Below are 9,123 nucleotides of genomic sequence, written 5' to 3'. Positions count from 1 at the left end.
AGGTTGGAATGTGAACTTAAAGTGGATTGTGTAGGATGAGAAAGAGGAGCCAAGGAAGAAGTGTGAAAAGATACAAAGGTGTTTGGATTGGAGGAATCAGTAAGGTATGAAGTAGAGGGATTAAGATCAGAAGTATCGGTAGGGTGTGAACTTGGGGTTGATTGTGTTGGGTTGGAAGCCTGGGTGGGGTGTGAACTTAAGAGTTGATTGTGTTGGGTTGGAAGCATGAGCAGTGGGAGGAGTGGGTGGGTTTTCTGAGGCTGAGGGGGCAGGGGGAGTGGTGGGTTCGTTAGAAGCAGGGGGGGACAGAGATTCTGATAATGTTCTTAACTCTCTGTTAATGCTTCTTATAAAAGTTACGATCTCTCCCTGACTTTCTTCTATAAGTTCCTGTTGAGTATTTAGTTCTTCAATTTGTTGAATATTAGAGGGAGCAATTGGTTGGTTTGACTGAGAATTGAGTTCTTCAAGGAAATACAATATTAAAATTACAACAATCAAAAACTCAGGGGAAAGTAGTATGTTGATTAGATTTTGCCATAAGTTCCATGGGATGAGCTCTTTCAGAGAGACAAGGAATTCTGTATTTATAAGATTGGTCATGGGGGCTGATGAGCCAGCTGTTAAGTAAGCTGCAGACCAATGCTTGTACTAAGAAAAGAACAAAGTATTTACTGAAACTCCAGTTGTTAACTAAGTTCTGAACTGTCTGTAACTCCATATTTCTAAAGTAAACACGTGGGAAGCAGGATTTTCTAGTCCTAATTTAGGCAGTTGCTAGCCAGGACCTTAGGGCCCTGTTGATAAGATCTAAAACAGCTTAATTTAAGGAGAATCAAAAAGGTTTTTTACTCACCCATTCTGGCAGCTGTATTTTTGAAGCCAAGTTAAAACAGAAAACAAAACTGACTGATAGGCAAGTAATAAAGCAAAGAGATAAAGGAAAGAGATTTCACAGAAGTCTTTTGAGGTTTTTTTTTTTTACCAACTTCATGATCAGCCATAAACTGTAAGTTTTAAAATTGTTGTTTGACCATAAACTGTTATATTTAAAAGAGTGGATGCCTTAAATTGTTAGATTTAAAAGAGTATATGGCTTAAACTGTTATAGTTAAAATGGTTGAGGTTGTAAACTGTAGTGAGTAAAAATGGTGGAAGATATAAATTGTGATAGATATAAGAGAGGGTGAGTAAATTGTGAGCTCAGGAAATATGTTTTCACTACAGTGTTTTGTATAAATATCAAATATAAGGTGGTCTCCAGGGAATATATTCCCAAATTATGAATATACCCAAGTCAATTGGGTTTTATAGAGATTTTAATTAATAATACAATGAGCAATCAAAGAAGGAGAGAGAGAGAGAAAAAAGTATAAGTATGAAGGGCCTTAAGCCAACATGGCCTAGACCTGAGTCTTAAGAGAGAGAGAATCAGTCAGGTTTTTTTTTTTTCACTCACCACAAGATTTGTCTTAAGCAAGGATGTCTGGGGAACAGAGTCTCCCCAGAGGGAGTTCCAGCCAGAGTCAGCCTCCCAAGGGACTTCTTCTCAAGAGATCTTCAAAGGGCCTCCTCCAAAAGGATCTATCTCCAAGGATTCCAAGGATCTATCTCCAAGGATCCTATCTCCAAGCCTCCTTTCCTCAAGAGATTCCTTTTCTTATATAGGGTTTTTTTTCCTATGTCACCTCCCCTAAGTTCTTCCATCTACCAATCACCATAGATGTTTTCTAAAAGACAGCCCATCTGAATTCCAGCTAAATCGACTAATCCCCTCAGTAAGTCTGAACCAGAGAAAACACAGCTGAGTCGACTAATCCCATCAAGAGGAAACCTGCCCGACCTTTATAGGTACCTAGCATCTGTAAACCTTAAAATTTCTTAGACTTATAAATGTTGGAAATTTCACCACTGGGAAATTTCATACTTGGAAAATTTCTTACTGATAGTCTATTGGAATGTGAACCCCATTGGCATGGGAGGTTCCTCCTCCTCCCTTCTTAAGATTACTTTAGGACAGAAACTTTTTGCTGAACAATGGAAAGGGCTTTGACCTATGCTTAAGCATAGAACAGGAAGTTCTTTGAGTCATGATTGATTTTAGAATTGATACAATAGAGATACTTGGAATGACAGAACCAGGTCTTGGAAATTACAATCTCCACCCTACTCAGTCCTAACAGGATTTAGGAAGGGCTGCAGCATAGATCAAAATTTAATTATTCCAATCTCTACCCTACTCAGGGTAACAGGATTTAGGAAGGGCTGCAGCAAAGGATCAAGATTTAATTATTTGATAATATGACGTTCAACAGACATGTGCAAAGCCACAGACCTCTGGGTGGTCCTGGGTTAAGCTAGAGCCACCATTGGCACAGGGAAGACATGGACAGTGTTTGGTAGATGTGAGAACTGAGGGGAGGGAACTTGGATGGTTTCCTTAAAGATAGAGGGGTCTCAGGACTAGGGGGGGTGGTTGGAGACTTTTTGCTCTGAGAGGTTGTGCTCTGAGAAGCTTGCTCTGAAGGAAGCTGGAGGTGGAGGCCCCTGAGACTGTTTCTCCATTTTGGTCACGTGAGTGATAGGGACTGATCTCTTTTCTTTGCCTCAGCTATCTAAGGGCTTGGGCCTTTTGGCCTAGCCTAAACAGAAGGGGTATTTAAGCCCTATTCCCTTCTCTCCCCTTTCTCTCTCTCCATCTCTAATACCTTTCTTCTTCCTGTTTGTAATTAAACTCCATAAAAGGTTGACTGCTGACTTGAGTTTTCATTTAGGAATTACATAACTGAATTCCTTGGTGACCTTAAATTAATATATATCAGTCTTTTAAAGTGATTTCCTTGTCACACATCCCATTGTATCAATTCTAAAAAACAGGCATGGCTCAAAGAACTCCCTGCCTCATAATAAGCATGGGTCCAAGTACTTTCATTGTTTAGCAAGGAGTTTTCTCCCCTAAAGCAGTCTTAAGTATGGATGGAATAGAGGTCCTCCCATTGCAAGGAGTTTTCTCCCCTAAAGCAGTCTTAAGTGTGAGTGGAGTAGAGGTCCTCCCATTTCTGATCCTGGCGAGTTCTCACATCAAAATGGGGAATGTTTCCAGTAGAGAATTTGTTCCAATGGAGGATTCCTCAATGTGGAAATTTTTAACATTCACAAGTCTGAGAAATTTCAAGATTTACACGTCTAACTAGAGATGTATACAATATTTCAATTTCTAAGAGGAAATTACAATAGTTAAAGAGAAATAGAAAAGAGAGAAAGTAAAAACCAATGTTTTGCTAGGCGCATTGACAAAAAGCCAAATTAGGGGGCAGTCCCCTTTGGCATAAAAGAATACATTTACAATAAATGTTCAATCCCTTTTTGTTCAATCGATTGCGCCCAAAAGTTCATTCTGGATCTTCTTTTGCAGTGTAGGTTTCTGCAAGCATCTTTCTTCAAAGAACCACATACATAATGGGGGAGGGAATCAAGAAGAACATTCCTTTAGCAAAGGGGGTATAATCTCCTTCACCACCACTGGGGGAGTTAAGTCCAATTCCCCACTGATACACTGAATTCTTTGGCATAACAGGAGGGCCCAGACACAAACATAATCATGACCCTAGTATGGCACTGGCTTCTCGGAGGTCTATTCCATCTAATTCTAACTCTTGAAGCAGCCTAGAGAACAGCTACACAAAGGTTACAATTCTGGAGTACCACAGACTAGCTCCATGGAGATGGTGTGGTCAAAATGTTCTGCCACATTTTAATGTCAATCATTTCTCTTTTGGTGATGTTGCCATAATTTTAAGCTTTCTGGGTATCAACCATGCCTGGACCATAGTAGGTGTTATATAAACTTTTAGATATTATAATTGTTGTTAAAATGAGAATAATAATAGCACCTATCTCCCAGGGTTATTATGAGGATCAAATGAGATAACTGTAAAATGCTTAGCACAGTGCCTACCAAATAGTAGATACTATGTAAATGTTAGTTATTATAATTATTGTCAAATTAAGAATAATGGCATTTTCCCCCATACCTTGTTTCAAATGAGATTTAGGACAGAGGAGATGCTATAGAAACACTAGCAATTGTTATTAAAATAGGAAAAATGATAGAACCTACCCCCTAATACCTTGTTTTAAGGATCAAATAAGATAATTGTAAAGAACTTAGCACAGAGCCTGGCATGTAAAAGGTGCCACATAAATGCCAGCCATTATTATTATTATAATCAGAATAATGATAGTCCTTCCCTTCTATCCCTTGTTATGTTGATCAATAAAATAACTATTAGGGGTTAGCAGTGCCTGGTACCATATAAATAAGTCAGTTATTAACTTGTAATATTATAAATAAGAATTGGTAAGATTATAAGTAAGCCCTGTATAAATGTAAACTATCTTATCGTGATTAAAAAGGGGATGTGAGACAATGTTTTGTAAAGCGCTTAGCATCCGGCCAGGCACACAGTAAATTCCTAATAAATGTTTGTCCTCTCTTTTTCTCCTCTGCTCAATTGCTTTGTAAGAGAGTAACTTGATCCTTAAGGCAAAAAGAGTGGTCTTGGGAAGGAAATGATGGGCTCGGATTGGTGGACCACCTTCCCCCTCAGACCCCATTCACATCTTTCATAGGGACCTATCTTATCACCTCCCTCCTTTCTTGCCTCTACGCCACTTCCCGCCTCCCAGACCGCCCCCTCTTTATTCCCCTACAACCGTCCCGGGCCGGTTCCCGGGGTTTTAGGTTTGAATGCGCGCCTTGCGTCGTCCCTCCTTCTGGCGCCTCTGACGTCATCTCAGGAGGCGGGACTTCCCATCTTTTACCCGAATCAGATCGTGAAGGGCGCCGAAAAGACCCGAGTCTGGCTTCCTTGGAGAGTCTCGGGGAAGTCCCATCCGGCGAGGTGAGCGCTGGGTCCGTCTCGGTCCAGCCCGTACGGCTAGCCAACATAGAGAAGTGGACAGGTCCTTCTGAGACGTAGACCGCCGCGCGCTGTGAGGTCGACTTCGGCCTTTCTGCCCGGGGTTTCCCTGGGAGCTCTCTGGGACGGGGTGGGGGCGGGGTGATAACCGGCACGACCTTCTGCGCCTGCGCCTACGCCTGCGCCATGTTTATCTCTCGCGGCGTCCAGCAGTCAGCTGAGTCCGCCCTGCGAAGCCCGCGCCTCCTCGAATGTCCAGTTTGGGATGTAGGCTTAACCTCCACGTGTGCGAGTAGAAAACCCCTCCGAGGCCTTGGGTTGGAGCTGCGGGCATGTTGGCTGGCAGCGGCGATGTCCGAAGCCCACATACATTCCTCCCCTGTCAGTTGTGTGAGCGTACTTTGAAAGGACCGTGGAGGAGCCGTGGTAGGTAACCTCGAATGGGGGAAGGGGTCGTGGCCCGCATGGACCAAAGGCCGGCAAGGTAACGGGCCCATGCACCCCGACCCACGAGTAGTCTTGCTCCCCTCCTTGGTCTTAGCCCCTCGTTCGGGGCGTTAGGAATGAGGGAAACAAAAGTGGTGGGGATGGAGGCAAGGGAATTTTGCCTTGGTTCACCCGTGCCTTAGATGCAGAGTCGAGAGAGAGAGAGTGGTGTAGCCTGACCAGAGAAATTAAGAAATGTAAGTCTAGAACTAGAAGGGACTTTAGATATCATGTAACCCAACCTCTTCAGTTTTGTAGATGAAGAACTGAGAGATTAAACAGTTCAGAATCCTAAAATCCTAGATTTAGAATTGGAAGGAACCGAGCCTAGAGATAATTTCGTCCGATGTCGCTATTTTACACATGAGAGTGCTGAGTCTAAGAAAAGCCAAGCCATTTGCCTAGCATCAAGTTTCTCAGGTGCAAAATTTGATCTCTGGTCTTCCTGACTCCTAAGTCCAGTACTTTCTCCTCTAGGCCACCAAGACTAGACAGAAATAAGTGCTTTAGAAGCAGTAGTATCTGATTTCAAATCTTGGCCTCTTTCTGAAGTGTAGTGTAGTGGGATAGAGTATGGACTTGTACTCAAAAGACTGATTCTAATCCAGGCTCTCCTGTCTTTATTACATTTAGTAGGATTTGTGATACTAGAATTAAAAACAGGAAACTTTCCCCCTTAATCCCTAGCCTAACAATGCCTAGAAAGTAGTAGGTGCTCAATAAATACCGAATTTAATTGAAATATATGAACTCAGATCATTCATTTCACCCCTTTTGGATTACCTCATTTGAGGGCATTGGACTGGATTATCTTTAAAAACTTTTCTTGTTTTAAATCTATGAGATTATAATATAGAATATTTGCTCCTAGAGAATTAGGACTGTTAACATTTTTAGCCTTTATATCCCCACTGCTTATTGTGCCAGACACCTATTAGGTTCTTAAATGATGGTTGAATTCAATTGTATCTTCTCATAGACTTAAGTTTAATATCAAAAAGGGGCACCATTGATTGTGTTGCCAAATTGATCAATGTCATAGCTACTTTTTCTCATTTGTGATAGAAAGGTACTAGCACTTTTCTTTAATGTCACATATATATGTATATACATATATATTGTCTGTCATGTTGTGACCCCATTGAGAGACATTAAAATTTTGAAGTTAATTTCCCAGATGTGATTGTATATTTTACTAAATTTTTAGCTTCTCACCTTCTAGGCAAACTCAACCTCTGCTCTTTTTAAAATGTCAGCTGCCAGGCATAAAGCTGTTCAGTTAGCCTTGATGGTAGTGGTTGAAGCTTTATTTAATAAAGAAAGTGAACTAAATCTTATGTTTTCAGGTAGAGATGATTAGTGTTAGGAGAGTGCAAAATATAATTTTAGTGTTTTTGATATTCATTTTTTATGACATTCACAAATAGGTTTGTGCACACAAATTACTTGAATGGATCTAAAACTTAGCAACTAGGTTTTTAGATTGTTTAGGAATTGTTGCTTGGTAACAGAAGCTTATCTGTAAACAAGTCTAATATGCAGTGAGCATTTGCTCCGCAATTTAATTTTAAATATAAAATGTATTTACCTGAAATTTATTTTTGGATTCAAAGGAACCTAGGTACCACAATATTCAGTTATGTGAATATGTTGTTTTATTTTTAGATGCTTATCTTGATCTCTACATTTCTCTGGTGGTGGAATTTGATTCCAAGCACAGTTTTTTAGATATTTTTACATTCTTCTTGTTTTTAAGGAATGGCACCACATTGTTCTAGGGAATCAAATTAGATCTTGACTTTCTATTTGAAACAATTTTAGATTTTTTTTTGTTATTCTCTATTTGACATAGTTTTATATAAAAGATAGGAGGTTTGGAAGTGTTCTGAAGGGGATATCTTTCAATATTTGTGTTATAAATAAAAATTGACCTGGAGGCTATATTACCATATTTATAAGCATTTATCAGTAAAGAGAGAGTTAGAGCAAATCCTTTCTAGATCTCATTCTCCATTTTGCTGGCTCAGGCCAAGCCTCTGCTCACCAGAGCTGGCATTGTCAGTTAAGGAGCAGCCCAGAGTCAGAAGCCAAGAGAGCTACTGGGCTTCCCACTGTTACTTTTCAAACCCTGTTAGCTCTACTTCCCTTTCCTTGACCAATGGCTTCCAAACATCATGCCATTAGTGACGTTAAACTGGTTCTGGCACATTGACGCTCAATATCAGGCTGTCAGATATGATGTTACTCCGACACCTATGCCCCACCATTGAGGTGCTGCAAGATGGGGGTATTTTACATCACCCCCCCCCCCCCACTTGATTCTTAGGGAGACCAGCATGTTAAAGTCTCCCCACTCTTGGTTCTGGGAGATTAACGTCATTCTCCCCAGTGAATCATTCTATATATGGAATCTATACATTTAGGATTTTCTCACTGAGGGGTATAAGACAAGGAAAAGATATTTTGTGTTTTATGGAGTGTAACAGTTAAATTAGTTTCTCTACTAAAAGTATTATATTTTTAGAGGTTTATTAAAGGTTATTAGAAATCAAAGATAAAGAAAATACAAAATAAGAAAGCACGTGCCTGGGGCACATAGCCCATTCACAGCCACTTACATCTTGCCTGCGTGTGTTTAGAAGCAGAAGAAGGGAGACCAAGTAGGCGGTACAGTCAGTTTAAATACAAATTTTGTTCTCCGCCCAGGTGGGGATCTCAGGTGAGATTATAGGGCATTCTGGGAAGTGCCAAGGACTTTTGGGGATTGAAGTCTGGGGTTCAAATCTCCATTTTTACAGGAGGGAGTTATAACAATTTTGAGAGTAGAAAGAGAAAGAAAGAAAGAAAAATGATTGATAGGCACATTGACAAAAAGCCACTATGGGGACACTCCCCTTTGGCATAAGTATTTATAATCAGGATAAATGGGGGGCTCATTCCCCCCCCCCCCAGTTCATTTTATTATATGTAAAAGTTAGCTCGAATCTCCTGATAATAGTGTTTGATTTCTGCAAGCATCTTTACAACATCTCCAGACAGTCTGCTTTCCTGGTTCCAAGTATAGGTATCTTTTCCTAAAATCACTTTCAAAGATCTTAGGCTTTGAACTTTTAAGATAATTTCACAATCCCCCTCAGGAGTTTATCAACAATAGAATCAACACAGGATCACAGGATGCAAGGCTAAGTTATAAGGTATATGAATCCATTCTCCCAAAAATAAGAGGAGAGAAAAATTAAATGAAAAATATTAAAATCGTATATGTATATAAATGAGTGTATATATGTATATAAATGAGTATAAATAAAGATCACAACAGTTCCTTAATTCACCATCAAAGTCCAATCAAGGACAAGTATGCAGGACTGGTGCAGCAATATTACAGTTACCCACCATCAGCCAGGACTACAGAAAATTGCTGTACTAAAGAAGAAAAAAGGGATAAAAGTCTGTGGAAAAAGGAAATATAATTTCCTGGTCTGATTTCTACTCCAATTGTAGGGATAGCAAGACAAAATTAAAGCCAACCTCAGTTATGTGTTGGGCTCATATAAAAGCAGGGAAATCTAACTTCAGCACTTGTCAAACAACTGCTTCCCTGAATCCTCTGAGATAGGTCCTCTGCCTTGGCATACATTGTTGATATTGTGCTCCTTCTCACTGATCAGGGATCATTAGCAATTCCTTCTTTTGATATCAGACACAAATATCAGTT

General features: G+C 40.1%; 1 protein-coding gene across 11 annotated transcripts in view; it reads left to right on the top strand.

Moving 5' to 3' along the window:
* Nucleotides 1-4,786: 4,786 nt before the first annotated feature.
* CEP83 (centrosomal protein 83) overlaps nt 4,787-9,123 on the top strand; it is a 125,936-nt gene continuing 121,599 nt past the window's right edge. For 3 of the 11 annotated variants that reach the window (XM_007503214.3, XM_016425720.2, XM_016425722.2), the window contains exon 1: nt 5,099-5,348. The gene's annotated coding sequence lies outside the window, so the exon portion shown is untranslated. Of the gene's footprint in view, nt 4,905-5,097; nt 5,349-9,123 lie in introns of those variants that run through there. The other 8 variants (XM_056800735.1, XM_016425724.2, XM_056800738.1 and 5 more) reach the window with 7 other exon arrangements.

Source organism: Monodelphis domestica, chromosome 5 (genome assembly GCF_027887165.1).
Source record: "Monodelphis domestica isolate mMonDom1 chromosome 5, mMonDom1.pri, whole genome shotgun sequence".
Lineage (NCBI taxonomy): Eukaryota > Metazoa > Chordata > Mammalia > Didelphimorphia > Didelphidae > Monodelphis > Monodelphis domestica.
The sequence above is the reverse complement of the archived record's forward strand: the minus strand, read 5'-3'. Positions and strand labels throughout refer to the sequence as shown.